The 20132-nt window shown below is 36.3% G+C and overlaps 1 pseudogene; it reads right to left on the bottom strand.

Moving 5' to 3' along the window:
• Positions 1–13493: 13493 nt before the first annotated feature.
• LOC122440897 overlaps positions 13494–20132 on the bottom strand; it is a 52221-nt pseudogene continuing 45582 nt past the window's right edge.

The following is a 20132-nucleotide window of genomic DNA, read 5'->3' on the forward strand; positions in this document are numbered from 1 at the left end:
CTGAGAAAATTCTCCATTTCTGCAGCATCTTTTATCACACACAAGTAAACAGGGAAATTCAATGCTACAATTAAATTCACTCTGCCATTCATTTTATTAGTTAAACATTGACTGAATACCCCCTGCAGAAGAAGCCAGTCCCAGTTAATAAAGAGTATAGTGTAAGTTACACAGGAGTTCCTCAAACTTCAGTCATTCAATACCACTTTCTCTATTTATTTAGCATACTTTTATAGAGGCACCATTTTAAGCACTTTATGAATATTAGCCCACTTAATCTGCTTTAACAGTCCAGTGCCCCCCTTTATTACAGATGATGAAACTGAGGCTCAAAGAAATTAAGTAACTTGCCCCAGGTCACACCTTCACAAATATTGCCATATCCATATCTCATTCATATGTTATTTATCTATTTTTTTAATTACTCACTTTTTCCTACTTAAAGGGTATTTAAGAAATCTTATCAGTGCATAAATGAAAAGCAAACAGTCTCTGTGTCTTAATATGAACACTGTATTTTCAAATATATTTGAAGATAAATATTTATGACATTTCATGTAACTCATTAGTGTGGCTATAATTTTTTTTTCATGAAAAATAACAAGTGTTGGTGAGGAAATGGAGAAATTGGAACTCTCATATACTGCTATTAGGAATGTAAAATGGTGTAGCCACTGTGAAAACCAGTTTGGAGACTCCTCAAAAAGTTAAGCCTAGAGTTTCCATAAGACCAGCAATTCCACTATTAGATACATTACCCAAAAGACTTGCAAATGGGAACTCAAACAAACACTTACAGATGGATATTCATAGCAGCATGATTCATAAAAGCCAAATAGTAGAAACAACCCAAATGGCCATCAACTGATGGATGGATAAACAAAATGTGGTACATCCATACAATGCTATATTATTTGGCCATAAAAAAGAAACAAGTATTGCTATGATGAAATGGTTGGATGGTATCACCGACTCAACAGACATGAGTTTGAGCAAGCTCCAAAAGATGGTGAAGGACAGGGAAGCCTGATGTGCTGCAGTCCATGGGATCTCAAAAAGTCAGACACGACTGAGTGAAGAACAGCAACAGCAATTGGCCGTGACACAAAATGGATGAACCCTGAAAGCATTATGCAAACTGAATGAAGCCAGACCCAAAAGGCCATGTATTGTATAACTCCATCCATAAGAAATATTTTGGATATGGTAAATAAGGTAAAATAGGTAAATCCATAGAGACAAAAATTAAATTTGTGATTTTCAGGGGCTGGGCGAAGGGGAGAATGAGAAGTGACTAAATGGATTTTCTTTTGAGGATAATACACATGTTATAGAATAGACAGTAGTGATCAATATACTTTGTGAATAAACTAAAAATCACTGAATTACATGTTTTAAAAGGGTGAACCTGTTGATATATGAATTATATTTCAATAAAGCTATTTAAAAAGAAAATAATTTAAAAATTTAAAGCTGCTTCAAGGATACTGAAAATATTTTATTAGTAAGGAAGTTGCTTTTCTTTACAAAATAAGAATTTCTCTGATGCTTTTCCGCTGAAGCAAACCAGGAAAAAAATGGATGATAAGGCCAGTAAAAATGAATTTATAGATAGATATACATATAATTACATTTAAAGGATGTGTTTGTGTTCCACCTAGAATAATTTTATATATGCTTTTGTTGTTGTTTAGTCGCTAAATCGTGTCCAACTCTTTGCGACCCCATGGACTATAGCTCACCAGGTCCCTGTCCATGAGATTTCCCAGCTAAGGATACTGGAGTTCCTTCTCCATGGGCTCTTCCCAACCCAGGGATCCAACTGGCATCTTCTGCATTGGCAGGCAGATTCTTTACCATGAGACACCTGGGAAGCCCTCATATAGACTACCAGAGATAAAAGTACCAAAGTTTGGGGAACACTGCTGAATATCATAGAAGTTAAGTTCTAGTCTCAGCAAGCTTGGGTTTGAATCCCAGATCTATAATTCACTATGTGAATTAGGAAAATTCCCCAATATCTCTCAACCTCAGTTTCTTCATCTGTGTATGGGGATAATTCCTGGTTTGGCCAGTATCAGGGAAGCCTGGGTTATTAACTTAAGAATAACATGTCTTACACCTCTGTTCTATGCTAGTAAGGCAATATGCTAGAAATATTATGTGTAATTTCATTAAACCCACACAGAAACCTCATGAGATCCAATTTTAATATAGAACCAAGAAGCTAGCCTTCACATGCGCAATTCCACTAAGTACTATTGAAAACCTAATGCCTTCTAATCTCACACCAATGCAGGGGATTATGGATGCTGAATTATCACCTTCTTCAGTTCCTTAAATTCAGAGTCTATATCTTATGGACCATACTTAGTTTTTACAATTTTAGAAACATCAATTTATTATAAAAAGATTATGTCATTATTCTAATCTCTCATAAAAGCTGTAACAAAGAATTATTTACATTTTATTTACATTTGATATTTTACCAGTTGCTAGTATCCTGCATATACACTCAGAAAAGATTATATCTTAGATTGGTGGAAGAATGTACCTAAAACTCTATAATATTTACCCAAAAGAAAAGATAAAATGCAGAAACCATTACTCAACTTTTAATTGACACTGGGGTCTTGATGTACCCTGTTGGTGTCTGAGAGACCCACTTATGTACAACAGCATTCATTAACCAAAAATAAATTTCACATGCGCAGATTCAGTGACAATAATAATAAACAAATGCCAAATTACTAAAATATATTACACCCTTGCACCAGCAATTGAAACGAGCTTGGAGTCTCTTAAAGTCCATGCAGCAATAAAAGTATGGCCCCCAACTGAATCAGACATGTGAGCATGAAAACCCTTTTTCTTTTAAAGAGTCTATAACTTGTTCTGAAAGTAATAATTCAAATACTAAACATACTATTACTTCTATCTCTTGGTCTCATGTGTGACTGAATGCTTAGGAACCTACCTCACAGGGAGATGCTATGTCGACCACTCAACTTGGCAAAGCAGTCAAAGTTACTAAAACAGACTATGTTTATAAGGCAAGGTCAAAAAGAATTTAAACAACTCTTAGTGCATCTGAGTTAATCCCTATTTTAGTTTTTCCAAAAGTTCCCCGTCTGTCCTTAATTCTCTTCAACTCACCCTTTACACATACAGAGCCAAGTAAAGAGAATTGGACCCATGGGTTTTACATTTTCATTAAAAGCCAGAAGTAACATACAGCTGACTTGAATTGTGGGTGGCAGCTCACTTCATGATTTCTTTGGAGGAAATGTGACTGAACACAAGAAGCTGGGCTTTGCAACAAGATCACTATTTGCTTTGCGAGTGGGTGCATGTAAAATGCTATTTGGCAAGCAGTCACCAAAACTCATGTTGGCCCACAGCTGAATTATTGTCCTTTTTGCTACCTTTCAGTTACCAAAGTAAAAATAAAAGTAAAAATGTCAGTTTCTTTATACTAAAAAATAATGCAAATTCTATTAGCAATAACTGCTTGTAACACACTTCCATTTCTATTAACCATGTTAGGGTAGTGTTACTTCCTATAGTACATATGTTTTGTGAGCTGGATAAATGCTCCCTGACAATTCTAAGCCATAATATATGTATATCTATGAATATATGTAACAGTATACAAAGAATCAAATTTTTAAAAATCTGAGTGTGTGTTTCCACAAAAGTATTACTCTTTACAAGTACCTAAAATGTAAAGGTAGATAGATGTAAATATATAAATTAGAAATGAACAAATTAGAAAAGTATAAAAGTAAATGTGTGTCTTATAATACACATATGGGTTCTAGTTTAAACTTTACCTAATGGCTCAATACTTAGAAAATATCTGCTGATAACAATGAAGTACTGAATATAGTTATTATCTGACCCACATTTGTTGTTGTTTAGTTGTTTAGTCATGTCTGACTCTTTGTGACCTTATAAATTATAGCTCGCCAGGCTTGTCTGTCTATGGGATTCTCCAGGCAAGAATACTGGAGTGGGTTGCCATTTCCTTCTCCATATAAGGATATCCACGTAAGCACTCCTATTTCATTAATGGTTTTAGATTTTTTTTTTCTGTGAATTGAATCAAGAAAGAGCAATAACAACAAAGTCTCCCTAGGAAACTTATCTCTAGTCATTTTTTTTTTAATTGGAGATTTTAAAATTCTGTCTGAAAACAAAAAAGAAAAACAAGATAAAGTGAACTAGAAAAACTTTATGATGTATGTGACAAATTAAAATAGAATAATGAAAACATAAATAATTTTAAATATATTTTGAAAAGATAACTATCTCAGTAGAAATGTGGGCAAAGGTCATGACCAGGCAAGAAACAAAAGAAAGAATATAAATAGCCATAAACATGTAAAAAGACATTCAACCTTACTTATAACCAAAATAAAGCTATTTTCTTACCTAGAACAATGCCAAGTATTTAGAAACTGGTAACACCAAGAATTGGTGATTTGTCTCAATGAAGGCACTCTAATTTTGTGGGCCAGGTGATAAACTGGCTCTGCTGGTTTTGGAGAGCAATCTGACACTTTTGTATCAAGATGCAAAGGTGCTTACCTTCAGAAGCCACAAGGAAATTCTTAAGGAAATAATCAAATGAAAGAGCAAAAAAGTATACATATATGTATCATATAAATATATGCATGTGCACACATAGATACATATTCATATACGTGTGTGTATGTATGTTTGTATGCATATAGTGGCATTGATTATAGTATTTCAGTAATGTGGGAATAACCCAAATCTGCAAAAAGACAAGATTAAATAAGTAATTCATTATGACCCTTTCTTACAATGAAATAAACAGCTATTTAAAAAATGGTAATGTAGTTATATTTATTAACAGGAAAACTCCAAGTTCTTTTAAATGAGAAATCAATTTTTAAAACAGATTTGGCCTTATTTTTCTGTTTTTGCAAGAAATAGCAGAAAATCTGAAGTATGCTAAAATAACATTTTTATCTATAAGCAGTAAAAATTTTTGTATCTTTTTTTTCTTTCTATATAGTTTAAAGTTTTTGCAATGTATATGCTATGTTTACATTTAGAAAAATAGCTAACTTTTATTTGCAACTTAAGGAATAACTTGAGGAATAACAAACAACATATCTGTACAAGTCAAGCTGTCTAGTACTAAGCCTCTCAATTATCACTTGTCACTTTAACCATTTCCTCCTCTCTATTTAGAAACATCAAATTTCTAAGTGATAGTTTTGAACTGTCCCTTGATCTGTGGAACACAAGGAATCACTTGGAGTGATAGTTATTTCTTTTCCCAGCATTTCTAGTACAGTTCTGGCACAAATACATACATTATTTACTCAATAAATATTGCTTCAGTTGTAGTTTCTCAAGGACCCTGGAAACTTTCCAGTGCTGTACATGGTGATCTGATACCCATTTAAGGACTAAATTGGATTATCTGGGAGAATGAAACTATATTTCCCTGCAATTCCTTCTAGATCAAACTAATTAGAGTTAAACTAGAAATATGTAAGAGGAAGAGATAATTCTCATTTGAAAATGATAAAACAGAAGAATCATCAAACTGATAAGACAGTTATTTTTTTTTCACATTACTAAACAAGTATGAAGCATGACCATGTGGAATTAGGGTGTATTTTATAAGAACCTCTTAGCAGAGTTGGTATGTGACTTGGGGGCTGAGTTCAGAGTACCCTTAAAGACCTTTTTCTTGTCATCCAGCGAGAAGCTGTCACAGATCAGTAGGCAGGAGCCCACTAAGACGGTGAGATGGATGCAGTGTTTTCAGTTTGCGGCAGTAGAGCAGAGCATGGGCACATTCATCTTGTAGAGTTGTGTCCTAAGACCTTTTAACATAATAAATACAAAAAATTATATCATCCTTTCATCACTAGCCAAGTTTTAAAGAATGATTCAGGTCCTTATAGATATTGGATCATATTGTAATTCTTTGCTAGTGACTCATCTTTAACTAGAAAACTCACTACATTGCTCAGTTTTTATATCCTTATCTGTAGTGTTAAGATAATATGTAATCCTTAAAGAGTTTGCTTTAGACAGCTAGACTGAACTCTAAATAGTATGCTGCCATCCAGGGATCTGTTGTATTTATTACTGTGTTCTTTAGGCGGAGGAGTTCTTCATTTAGAACTTTTTTTTTTTCTAATTTGAAAGTAATACACACTGATTGGGAGGAGGAAATGGCAACTCACTCCAGTATTCTTGCCTGGAGAATCCCATAGACAGAGAAGCCTGGTGGGCTACAGTCCATGGGGTCACAAGAGTCAGACACGACTGAGCAACTAAACCTACACACTGATTAAAGAAGAAATTGTGACAGTTCATGAAGGAATAAAAATGAAAGTAGCTTAACTAACAGCATTACTGTTTTGGTATATTTCATATAGCCAAGAAGTTAAGAATGTGAGCTGTGGAACCAGACTGCCTAGGTTCAAAATCCAGATCTACCATTTACTAGCTTTGTGACCTTGAGCAAACGACTTAGCATCTCTGTGCTTCCGTTTCTGAAACAGGAGGAGGGCATAAGAGAAGGTATTTTAATAGGGTGATTATGAGAATTAAACAGGTTAATATGTACGAAGTGCTCAGAACAATGCCTGGCACATCATCTGTCACAACTATTTAGCTATTATTTACTTTTTCAATTTATACATTAAATACATACTGTGGATTCATACTGTTTGGTGTTTTGCTTTTTCACCTAATCATGTACCTTGGACATGTTTTTCTTTTCCTTTTATTTAATGATTATCTTTCCATGTCAATTAGTACAGAGCTATATTATCACTTTTAATCACTACATAGCATTCAGTTGTATGGAATAATAAAATTATTTAACCAATCAAAGGAAACAATTCTAAAGAATCTATTCTACCATAATATTGTCTAAGGATAGAGGTCCCAATTAGGTTAGTAAGTCAGAAAAGTAAAATGATACCTGCTAACAAATCTTTATTTTTTTTTAAATGGCTTTTAAAACTAATGTAAGAAAAATAATGGAGAGGGGAGGTAGCAGCACATAATGATCACAAAAAAAATAAAAACTTTTGAAAAAGCACACTAATATGCAATCTTTACTATGTTCTTTATCGCTTATCCTTGGAAAATAATCTTAAAGGCTGTTAAAAATCTTTTGGGTTAGTTTTGGATAGTTTGACCACCTGTAAAATCTTTCTTTAGATTGTTTCAGAAGGTAAATTATCAATTAACTCTATCAACAGTGTACGAAAAGTAACTAAGAAACAGCAATTATTTATAAACTAAATTTTATTAAGAAGAGGGTCAAATCAGGAATGATCTCAAACATTTGTGTTATAAAATATAGCAACACTTGCAGTACATATATCTATACAGATCTTCTTTGGTTATGGGACAGTATAAAGTTTATGGTCTTATAGAATTTGTATTGCTGTCTATAATGTTTACAGTGCTGATGTCAAAAAAATCATCTGCTTAGTCTTAACACCCAAGGTTCGGTTTCAAGTCAGATCAGACATTTAAGTTTTAAAGCTACCTTCCTGCAGTCTGGGGAGGATATATTGGATTGGCCAGTAGTATCATTTCAACAGTCTTAAAGACCAATCCAAAAAACTCCCAATTCCATAAATATTTCACATCTCTTTTTCATTAGTTCTTTCTGGGTTTACCAGTCATCATATTAAATAGCATGGTGCATCTTTAATCCACAGTGCAGGGGGCATGGTCAACTTTAAATAAATAAATAATAACTATTATGTTCTCTTGGCCCAGTCCAGTTTTTTATAACCCTGAGTTTGTGCTAAATTGGAAATTTTTCATTATGTGACTTGACTTACCTTCAACCTTAGTACTTTGCACTTGGCCAGGTTCATTCACACTTACACAGCATATGTATATTTTCAAAGCTGGGACTTAGCTTGTGACCACAGAACATACCGACTTAGTTAAGAGACACTGAATGCTCAACTGGGGGCCTCATTTTTTTTTTTAATATACTTACCGGAAGATCCTAAATTAGCCATGACTGAGAATCACTTCAGAAATTTTTTTTTAATTTATTTTTTTACTGAGGGGTAATTGCTTACAGAATTTTGTTGTTTTCTGTCAAACCTCAACATGAATCAGCCACAGGTATACACATATCCCCTCCCTCTGAACTGCCCTCCCATCTCCCTCCCCATCCCACCCCTCTAGGTTGATACAGAGCCCCTGGCTGAGTTCCCTGATTTAATGCAGATTCTTAGAACCAACCTCAGACCTATTGAATTAGAAACTTTTTAGGAACAGAGCCTAAGAAATTTGTGTTTATAATATTTTCCCCAAGAAATAGTAATGCAAACAGCAGATACCTGTCTCTGGACTGCAATTTAGGAGCCTCTTCTCTAACTGCCTAGGTTTGACAATATATTTCATTTAACCATATATTTCTAAAATCTTATTGTAGATATTTCTGTGGGTAATCCCTATCCTCAAGTGTACTGAGCCAGAATTTCCCAAATACATCTCATGAAATGTATAGAGGTACTGCACAAAAACAGTGATTCATGATCAAATAAATGTGGTAAACTCTAGATTAAACAGATTTAACATATCTCTTCACTTCAGGATATATCAGGGCTTTTAATATGATTTTCCAAGAGGGAATGAACACTTTTTCATATGTGGAATTCTTTTTTCACAGGGTATAGCTTAAAGCTAGTGATTCAAAGAATACAGTTTTGGAAATGCTAAACTAAATTATCTATCTTATAGACAATAACCATGACTTTATAGATTTTTAACCCTTCATACTACATAAAAAGTCTTAATAACACATGCAAAATTAGTTACTTTAATAAATTCTCAAAATCTAAAGGATAGGTTTATTATCCAAGGTGATAAAAATTGCAAGTGTCAACAGAGTAAGTCTGCCATTGATTACATTAATTATTTGTATTTCCTGTCCCTTTTGGAGTGTTGGCTCATATTGGTGCCACCAGTGAAGCAGTAGTTCACTTCTGAATTACCAGTCCATTTGTCTCCTACAAATATTCAAAGATTAGGCTTGTTACATGCTAAAAATTGATGCAAAGGAAGAAGGTGGTGTTGTGGAATAATATTGGAACTATGGCAGCACAAACACCATAGGAAACAAGGAACTTAGCATGCTTTGAAGGTGAGAACGTACATACATGCTCCAACTTTTCTAACCAAAGCACATCAGAACTTATACAGCAACATAAGATTACCAAGAAAGAATATATTTCCTAGTCCAAGGAAAATAGCTTACTAGTCCTGTGGCTAATTCTAGCATTAATACTTTGCTGGGCATTATCTGGCAGATAGCAGTACATAAAACCATTGCATAGCATGGAAAAGTGAACTTGGCAAAAAAGGGATAAAGGGAATATCAAAATAACAATGCCTCTCATCATTTCTCCTTTTGCAGGGCTGAAGCACGATCGTTTAGTATTTTAGTTTGCTTCATTCTAAATGACATGAAAATGCTTCCATTTTACTGGGGGAGAGCCAGCTGGCATAAAAATCAAATGACTGTGAACTGAGGTTTTATATTTTAACTTTCAATATAGAGAAGAAAAGAAAAGTGATCATATCTTAGGGTGGTTTGAAACCAAATTGTTTTTCATAGTCTGCATCATGCTTTGATGAAATGGGGGTGGTTTTCATGATGTCATCCACATGTTTAAATAAACAGTGTACTAAGGTTAATAAGCTGCAATCAGAACTAGTAGGGGATTATAGTTGAGCTAATTTGATCAATTACTTTCGGTTCTAGAGGTCTGTAGATGAGACAGAAGCCAGTATACACATTTTGGCAGTTGAAAAATCAGTTTGGTCAACACATACCTGAATGGTAATGAACATTCTTTCAAGCTTCATTTTTCATCTGCAAGGGAGGAGAATCCCACTAATGCCAGTCACTGCTACTCAAAAGCAGCCAAAAAGATAACTGTAAATATTTTTAGGGTCCGGAAACTTGCATTCCATCTGGTAGACTGAGACTAGTCTACTGGTTCTTCTTTTGTGCCTTTAAAGGTGGAAGTTTACCTCTCATTATTTTCTCCTGTTAAAAATTAACTGGAACTAGAAATAACTATCTAAAGTTTTTAGTCACCATATGCTCTGTCCTCTTTAAAAGTTTGTTTTCTAATTATAAATATTAATCACATGAAACTTGTACAGTTTCATATACATGGAGTATGTGAGTGAGCTGAGTGGTAAGCTTTAGATACATGAGTTGGATTTAGCAGCTTTCTAACAGGTTGAATGAAAAGAAATAGATTTTTTTTTTTTGGTATATACATAGAAGAAATGGATGATAAAAGAAAGAGAGGTATTTAAATACTATAGCTGCTCACTACACAAGATACTAGCTTGATGAACAAGTGACAAATTTGTGTAAGTTATGGACTCTGACCTCATTGTCTACTAGAGATGATGACATGTACATCAAACTATAACACTAGTAGATAAACCACAGAAGAGGCATAAAGAGATATCTAGAAGAGTCAAAAGTGGCAAGAGTGGCAGGAACTTCATCTGGTTGCAGGAATTAAGAAAAGATTCCTGAAAGAGTTCTCATTTGAGATGTTCAGGTCAAGATGCAGGCATTTGAACATAAGGAATAAATCATAGGTGGCATGGAGAGAGGAAACAAGTTACGAACAGGAAATACTGGGGAGTTTCTTTTGGCTTGCCCAGAGAAATTGTGTAACACAGAAGGAAACAATAAGGGTAGTAAGGTAAACTGGGACTATTTTTTGAGCCACTTGGAACTACATGAAATTTAAAGTTGTACAGAATAGTGTAAGGAGTTACTGAAAGCTTTTTCACAAGAATATATCAGAATAAAAAAGTTAATCTAGAAACAGTATCTAGGCACTGTTGGAGCTGGGAGAGCTTAGCAGGAGGGAGTCAGGAGTGTTTATTAAGAGAAGTCTGGTTGAAAGGTAATGAGACTCTGAACGGGATGCAGTGGGAATTGAAATGAAAACACAGAGGTACTTTGCAAGCAGAATCAATATGACTTGGGAATTCCCTGGTGGTCCAGTGGTTAAGACTCTGTGCATTTACTGCTGAAGGCCCAAATTCAATCCCTGGTAGGGGAGCTAAGATCTCACAAGCCATGTGGCATGGCCAAAAAAAAAAAGAATCTATAGGACTTGACCATTGCTTATGTGTATTAACGAGACTGGAGAATTGAAAAGACGGATTTCAACTGAAGATGGCTTAAAAAATGTTGGTGCCAGGGAGTTCTACTCAGTACTCTGTAATGACCTATGTGGGAAACAAATCTAAAAATAGAGTGGCTATATGTATAACTGACTCACTCTGCTGTACAACAAAAATTAACACAACATTATAAATCAACTGTTATCCAATAAAGCTTTAAAAAATGGTGGTGTCAATATTAGTGCTACCAAAAACTGAGAAAGTGGGGTTGTTTGATGGCTTTGGTTAGGTCCATTTAGAATTTGGGCATTCCTACTCCAAACAGATAATCATGATGGTGTTATCACTCACCTAGACCCAGACATCCTGGAGTGTGAAGTCAAGTGGGCCTTAGAAAGCATTACTACAAACAAAGCTAGTGGATGTGATGGAATTCCAGTTGAGCTATTTCAAATCCTGAAAGATGATGCTGTGAAAGTGCTGCATTCAATATGCCAGCAAATTTGGAAAACTCAGCAGTGGCCATAGGACTGGAAAAGGTCAGTTTTCATTCCAATCCCTAAGAAAGGCAATCCCAAAGAATGCTCAAACTACCGCACAATTGCACTCATCTCACATGCTAGTTAAGTAATGCTCAAAATTCTCCAAGCCAGCCTTCAGCAATACGTGAACCATGAACTTCCAGATGTTCAAGCTGGTTTTAGAAACGGCAGAGGAACCAGAGATCAAATTGCCAATATCCGCTGGATCATCGAAAAAGCAAGAGAGTTCCAGAAAAACATCTATTTCCAAAAAGACATCTATTTCTGCTTTATTGACTATGCCAAAGCCTTCGACTGTGTGGATCACAATAAGCTGTGGAAAATTCTGAAAGACATGGGAATACCAGACCACCTGACCTGCCTCTTGAGAAACCTGTATGCAGGTCAGGAAGCAACAGTTAGAAAGGACATGGAACAACAGACTGGTTCCAAATAGGAAAAGGAGTACATCAAGGCTGTATATTGTCATCCTACTTATTTAACTTATATGCAGAGTACATCTTGAGAAACGCTGGGCTGGAAGAAGCACAAGCTGGAATCAAGATTGCTGGGAGAAATAGCAATAGCCTCAGATATGCAGATGACACCACCCTTATGGCAGAAAGTGAAGAAGAACTAAAGAGCCTCTTGATGAAAGTGAAAGATGAGAGTGAAAACATTGGCTTAAAGTTCAACATTCAGAAAACTAAGATCATGGTATCTGGTCCCATCACCTCATGGGAAATAGATGGGGAGACAGTGGAAACAGTGTCAGACTTTATTTTTCTGGGCTCCAAAATCACTGCAGATGGTGACTGCAGCCATGAAATTAAAAGACGCTTACTCCTTGGAAGGAAAGTTATGACCAACCTAGATAGCGTATTAAAAAGCAGAGACATTACTTTGTCAACAAAGGTCCATCTAGTCAAGACTGTGATTTTTCCAGTAGTCATATATGGATGTGAGAGTTGGACTATAAAGAAAGCTGAGCGCCAAAGAATTGATGCTTTTGAACTATGGTGTTGTAGAAGACTCTTGAAAGTCCCTTGGACTGCAAGGAGATCCAACCTGTCCATCCTAAAGGAGATCAGTCCTGGGTATTCATTGGAAAGTCTGATGTTGAAGCTGAAACTCCAGTACTTTGGCTACCTGATGTGAAGAGCTGACTCATTTGAAAAGACTCTGATGCTGGAAAAGATTGAGGGCAGGAGGAGAAGGGGATGACAGAGGATGAGATGGTTGGATGGCATCACCAACTTAATGGACATGAGTTTGGGTAAACTCTGGGAGTTGGTGATGGACAGGGAGGCCTGGAGTGCTGTAGTTCATGGGATCACAAAGAATCAGACACGACTGAGCTATTGAACTGAACTGAACTGAATTCCAAACTTAGAAAGTTTAGTAGGGGGGAGATATTTTCAGAGTTTGGGTAACAGCTGATGTAGAATGGAGTACGAGTTATCATCAGCAAGAATTCAGGGTTCACATTCAACAAATATTTAATAAGCTGTAATATGCACCAGGCATTGTGCTGGGTATGGTTAGGAAAACTTAGATATATAAAACAGAGGCCTTAGGGGGTTTAGAATTAAGTAGTTTCCCACTCTGGTTTTTACCACTTATTTGCTGTACAACCAGAAGCAATTAACATTTCTGGGATACTTCACTTATTTATATCTTGGGACTATTGCAAGGTACATATTTAACACTTAAGTGGTGGTGGGAGATTTTTAGGAGTAAAGTTGTTTGGGATCATGGGGGAGTTAATGGGAAACGCTGCTACGAACAGTCACGAGAGCTAACAGAGGCAAGAAATGAGGTGAACGCCAAAATCACAGTCAGAGTTAAGCGAGCAGGACCCAGAGGAGACGTTCTAGTGAAGTCTCTGAGGTTAGAACCGAAGCCAAAGCTTCCCGCTGGTGCGTCACTTTCCAGCAGCGCGAGCCAGCAGCGGTTCTGAAGCACTCCCACGCCAAGTTGAAGCCCTGGATCCAGAAGCCAGAGGAATGACATATAAAATTCTGAAAAGAGACTCTGTACAGTGGGAGAAAGTAGAGAAACGTGAAGATTGTGGGAGTCTTCTTACAGTGATGGTGTTCAGTCATTCAGCTGACACTTATTGAGCTCCTGCGGTGGGCTTGGTACTACTTGCTGAGTGAACAAAATAGACATGGCCTCTGACATCATGGGTTTCGTAGACTAGGGCAGGAGACACATGTCAATCAGATCTTCTCAGGGCTGTGATAGGCACCATAAAAAAGAAATGCAAACTTCAGTGAGAGCCTTTAAGGAGAGGCCTTTCATTTAGATCAGGGTATCAAAAGGGCTGCTCTAAGGGAATGGCATATTAAGAAACCAGGGATAAAGCCAAACTTGAGTAAAATCCTTTATTGGGGTGGGAAGTGGACCACTGCTGAGACCTATTCCTATTCTTGACTAGTAGAACATCCAATTGCAGAATCCTGAAAGAATAAAATAGCAAAAGGTTAAAAACACTAAAGCTGAAAACCCCATGATGGCTGTAAAGAGAGAACAGAAGATATATGAGGTTTAGCCATGCTTATCACGAGGCCCTGTGTAGTAAAACCAGAGTCTGCTGTCAAACTTCATGTGACGTGAGGCAGAGTATTGAGTCTGTGTAAGCCTTGGTTCCCTCCTCTGTAAGATGGAAATCATAAGAGTACGTATTCCTGTGGTTGTTACCAGAATTATAGAATCCAGAAAAGTCATAGTACAGCGTCTAGCACCACCCTTTAATAAATGTCAGCTATTATCACCATCTTGGAAAAGGATTTTTTATTGAGATATAATTCACATACTATAAAATTCACACTTTTAAAGTATGCAATTTAAGGTTTCGGTATAGACATATAGTTGTGCAGCCATCACCACCAACTAGTTTCAGAACATTTTTCTCATTCCCCAAAGAAATCTCATCCCTATTAGGAATCATTCTCCATCTTTCCCTTTCACAGTCCATGGCAAACACTGATCTACTTTTCTGTCTTTATGGATTGGTCTATTCTGGACATTTCATGTAAGCAGAATCAGATACTATGTGGCCTTCTGTGTCTAACTTCTTTCACTTAACTGTTTTCATATTTCATACACATTATAGGATGTATGTTTCCAGCTCTCTTGAGTTTAACCTAGGAGTAGAATTGCTGGAAAATATGAGAATTTTATATTTAGCTTTTTGGGGAACTGCCAGGCTGTTTCCTAAAGCCATTGCCCCATTACATTTCCACCAGCAGTGCATGGGGATTCCAATTTCCCCACACCCTCACCAACACTAGTTATTATTTGTCTTTTTTTAGGTTAGCCATCCTAGTGAGTATGAAGTGGCATCTCACTGTGGTTTTAGTTTGTATTTCTGTAATGATAATAATATTGATTATTGGCCACATCTTTGGCCATTTATGTACTTTCTTAGGAAAAGTGTCTAATCATATCATTGCCTGTTGTTTAATTGGGTTATTCATCCTTTTAGTGTTGAGTTAGATAAATATTTTAATATAAGATTTTATTCACTCCCACTGATCTGGGGGAAGAAAATTAGCTCTCTAAGATAGAACAGGTTATTATTACTTGCTAGTTGCTTGGAGACTCTTTATGGCTAGGCAAAACAAAACAAAGTAGACATGTTCTCCCTCCTCTTACCTCCCCTTCTCTAAATCCTGGCCCTCCTCCCTCTGCATGTTGAGACTCTGTCTTGCCCTCTTTTTCCTACTCCTGAGCACTCCCATTTCTGTCTCATGTGCCATCTTTAATCATGTCTATAGACAGATAATAGTCCAAAGAGGCAGGAAATTAGAAGTTTGTCTGTCTCATGACCCTTCCAAGCACAGGGCCTGGAAGATGGTAAGAGTAAGGTCAAATACCTTTCCTTTGCTGACCTCTTGTACTTAACTCTGAACCTTGTCATTGACAACGCTGGCAGAGGCAACATGAGGGTGGAGGTGGGGGCAAGAGGGAACCCAAGAACTAGTGACAGAAAATGAGTTCTTCTTCCTTAGGAACTCTGTGTCCTAAGGCAAGTTACCTACTTTCTCCAAAGCTTGATTTTCTTTACCTGCAAAATAAGGTGATATTTTGCAAATAATAAGTTTGGATTTCCTCTACCTGTCTTGCAAGAATTTTGTGATGATAAAAGGAACTAATAATATAAAAATGCCTCATAAAATGTAATATAAATGAAAATTTTATTGTCTAGGAGTAAGAACTCAACTTCTGTATAAAGTCACAATTGTAACTGAGTGAGCTTTAGAAAAATAGATATTGTAATACAGCACTTCTGAGTAACTTCTCACAATATGTAGTTTATATATGGAGTACAGTTTTTCATTTGAGAGTATTGTTTTATTTTGTAATTCCTAGTTGTTTGCAAAAGTTTTACACAAAAATGAACTAACAAGTTAAAATTCCCTACATTCAACTTATTCACAGAAGCATGTTAAATAAGAATGTTTAATCTCTCTGCACAGATATTTTATCTTCAAACTAAAATATGTATTCAATATTATATACTTTAAGTCAAAATCTGAACTAGGATTTTTATCGAGTTTATTTTGAGCACTTCATACAGTCCTAGTAGTATGATAAGCATTATGTCATTTAATCCACTTAATGTTCACATTGGAAAAAAAGGATATTCTCCCCATTTTTCCTCCCCATCTTCCAGATAAGAAAACTGATACCTAACTAAGTCATGGTCAACCGATAATAAGAGACTAAGCTGGGATTTGGAGTTCAGTCTGTTTCACCCTGGATCTCACCCTTAGAACCCCCATGTTTGTGATACACCAAAGAGAAAAAGAATGCTGAAGAACTGGAGGGTGATTCTTTTGCATTCATTTGTGTTATTTTCACATTTCATTAAAGGATTGTTTTAGAAAGACTACAGGAAAGAAATCGAAAGAACTGGAAAAGATAATTTATTTATGGACAAGGGCTAATTGCTTCCTACTTGGTCTTTAGTTAAGAAATGAAGGAAATTTTACTGAGAGTCAGAATTGTTAAAGGTATGAATTATTAAAGGGACTTGCAACATCTACTTTTCTGAAGGACTCTACACAGGTTAAATTTCATCTTCAGCAGACTCTGTGAAATTCAGTTAGGAAACTAGAACCAAAGGAGTGACTAAAACTAGTTCAGTGATAGCCATCACATGAATATGATAGCTTATGAATGTTTATAAAGGGAAATTTCAATGTAAAATTTTTCTTTAAGAAAAAAAAAACTAAAAATACCTTAGACACCAATAATGTTACTTACTAAAAGGATAAAAAGAACTTAAAAAAGCATCAGTCAGTTCAGTTCAGTTGCTCAGTCGTGTCCGACTCTTTGCGACCTCATGAATCACAGCACGCCAGGCCTCCCTGTCCATCACAAACTCCCGGAGTCTACCCAAACCCATGCCCATCGAGTCGGTGATGCCATCCAGCCATCTCATCCTCTGTCGTCCCCTTCTCCTCCTGCCCCCAATCCCTCCCAGCATCAGGGTCTTTTCCAATGAGTCAACTCTTCACATGAGATGGCCAAAGTATTGGAGTTTCAGCTTCAGCATCAGTCCTTCCAATGAACACCCGGGAGTGATCTCCTTCAGGATGGACTGGTTGGATCTCCTTGCAGTCCAAGGGACTTTCAAGAGTCTTCTACAACACCATAGTTCAAAAACATCAATTTTTCGGCGCTCAGCTTTCTTCACAGTCCAACTCTCACATCTATACATGACCACTGGAAAAATCATAGCCTTGACCAGACAGACCTTTGTTGGCAAAGTAATGTCTCTTGCTTTTTAATATGCTGTCTATGTTGGTATTTCCTTCCAAGGAGTAAGTGTCTTTTAATTTCATGACTGCAGTCACCATCTGCAGTGATTTTGGAGCCCCAAAAAATAAAGTCTGACACTGTTTCCACTGTCTCCCCATATATTTCCCATGAGGTGATGGGACCAGATACCATGATCTTAGTTTTCTGAATGTTGAGCTTTAAGCCAACTTTTTCACTCTCCTCTTTCACTTTCATCAAGAGGCTTTTTAGTTCCTCTTCACTTTCTGCCATAAGGGTGGTGTCATCTGCATATCTGAGGTTATTGATATTTTTCCCAGCAATCTTGATTCCAGATTGTGCTTCTTCCAGCCCAAATGTTTCTCATGATGTACTCTGCATATAAGTTAAATAAGTAGGGTGACAATATACAGCCTTGATGTACTCCTTTTCCTATTTGGAACCAGTCTGTTGTTCCATGTCCATTCTAACTGTTGCTTCCTGACCTGCATACAGGTTTCTCAAGAGGCAGGTCAGGTGGTCTGGTATTCCCATGTCTTTCAGAATTTTCCATAGCTTATTGTGATCCACACAGTCGAAGGCTTTGGCATAGTCAATAAAGCAGAAATAGATGTCTTTTTGGAAATAGATGTTTTTCTGGAACTCTCTTGCTTTTTCGATGATCCAGCGGATATTGGCAATTTGATCTCTGGTTCCTCTGCCGTTTCTAAAACCAGCTTGAACATCTGGAAGTTCATGGTTCACGTATTGCTGAAGGCTGGCTTGGAGAATTTTGAGCATTACTTAACTAGCATGTGAGATGAGTGCAATTGTGCGGTAGTTTGAGCATTCTTTGGGATTGCCTTTCTTAGGGATTGGAATGAAAACTGACCTTTTCCAGTCCTATGGCCACTGCTGAGTTTTCCAAATTTGCTGGCATATTGAATGCAGCACTTTCACAGCATCATCTTTCAGGATTTGAAATAGCTCAACTGGAATTCCATCACATCCACTAGCTTTGTTTGTAGTAATGCTTTCTAAGGCCCACTTGACTTCACACTCCAGGATTTCTGGCTCTAGGTGAGTGATCACAACATTGTGATTATCTGGGTCGTGAAGATCTTTTTTGTACAGTTCTGTGTATTCTTGCCACCTCTTCTTAATATCTTCTGCTTCTGTTAGGTCCATACCATTTCTGTCCTTTATTGAACCCATCTTTGCGTGAAATGTTCACTTGGTATCTCTAGTTTTCTTGACGAGATCTCTAGTCTTTCCCATTCTGCTGGTTTTCCTCTATTTCTTTGCATTGATTGCTGAGGAAGACTTTCTTATCTCTCCTAGCTATTCTTTGGAACTCTGCATTCAACATAAATACATAAACATAGAGTCATATGCCCACCTTTAATTATATATATGAAATATATAGTTATATATAATTTTAAATAGTTCTTAGCAGCAAGGATAAAAATTTTGTTGTAGAAATAATAATATCAACCCAAGCTAAGTTTTACAAATGTACTTGCATGTCACACTCACATCATTCTAACTCCTACCTCTTACATCTTTTAAAATCTTAATTTCCTTCTTTTTAATTCATGTCTCATCTTGCCAATTACAAACTTGCTGTTTTTAAATTATTCACTTGGTTCAGCCTTTAAAGGAAAAGATGTGAACTCTTCTTCTGCAAAGTATAAAATTAAAAACATTTATTGCTTTTAAATCACCAGTTTAAAATAAAGCCCAGCTGTGAGGATTTTTAAATTAAAAGCTTCATTCTGTTCCCTCTTACGTTTTCACATACAATGCTGGACAGAACATAGATTTTAACATGAACAATGGAGTGAAATATGAGTGTAGCCTTGAACCTCTAATGAGCTATCTAATTCTTTTTCCAGAAGGTTAGACTACCAGTTTGCCCAGCAAGCTGTAAAGAGGATTTTTCAGAAATCCTGCCAAATCAAAACTTCCTTTTTATCAATGTAGTTTCTTGTTTTCATTCCAGTTGGAGAATTAAGTTTGAAATACTGTCTGGAGTATTCTGCCTCAAAGTGTAAGTCGACTTTGTTTGATGGATGTCAGGAGCCTATTAAGTATAATCACAGAAAAATGTATTTACTATGGAAGCAGTTAAACTATTCCAGGAGTCTCAACAAACCAAATGTTCCCGTGAATAAAAGCTGAGTTCAATCAGTGCTTCAAACAGGCTTAGACTAACTTAGGATGTAAAAATGCAGGTAACTCATGACTAATCATCAATGGAGACTGGTTCGAAGAGTAGCCAGCATCTTCACAGATGGTTTTCACTGAACTAAAATGTGCACTTTGGGACACACACACGTACAGATGCCTGAATCAGGGATAAATCCATTCTGAAATAGCCCATTTTAATGACCCTTCCAGATATTTAGCTGTGGAAAGTTGTCTGATGCCAATTTTACATGGCCATATCATTCCTCAAATACATTTTTGGAAAATAAAATTTTTGCTAGTAAAAGCATGGATTTAAATCTAATACTTGGAGATAGTTATTAAAATGTAAGCCCTAAATTATTTTAAGAAAAGTTACCTATGTGTTCTCAATAATTTAGTTTACTCTTCTTTTGAGTGGGGGTTGGGAGGAGCGTGTGTTACATCTAAAGTATTTGTTAA

This window comes from Cervus canadensis, chromosome 4 (genome assembly GCF_019320065.1).
Source record: "Cervus canadensis isolate Bull #8, Minnesota chromosome 4, ASM1932006v1, whole genome shotgun sequence".
Lineage (NCBI taxonomy): Eukaryota > Metazoa > Chordata > Mammalia > Artiodactyla > Cervidae > Cervus > Cervus canadensis.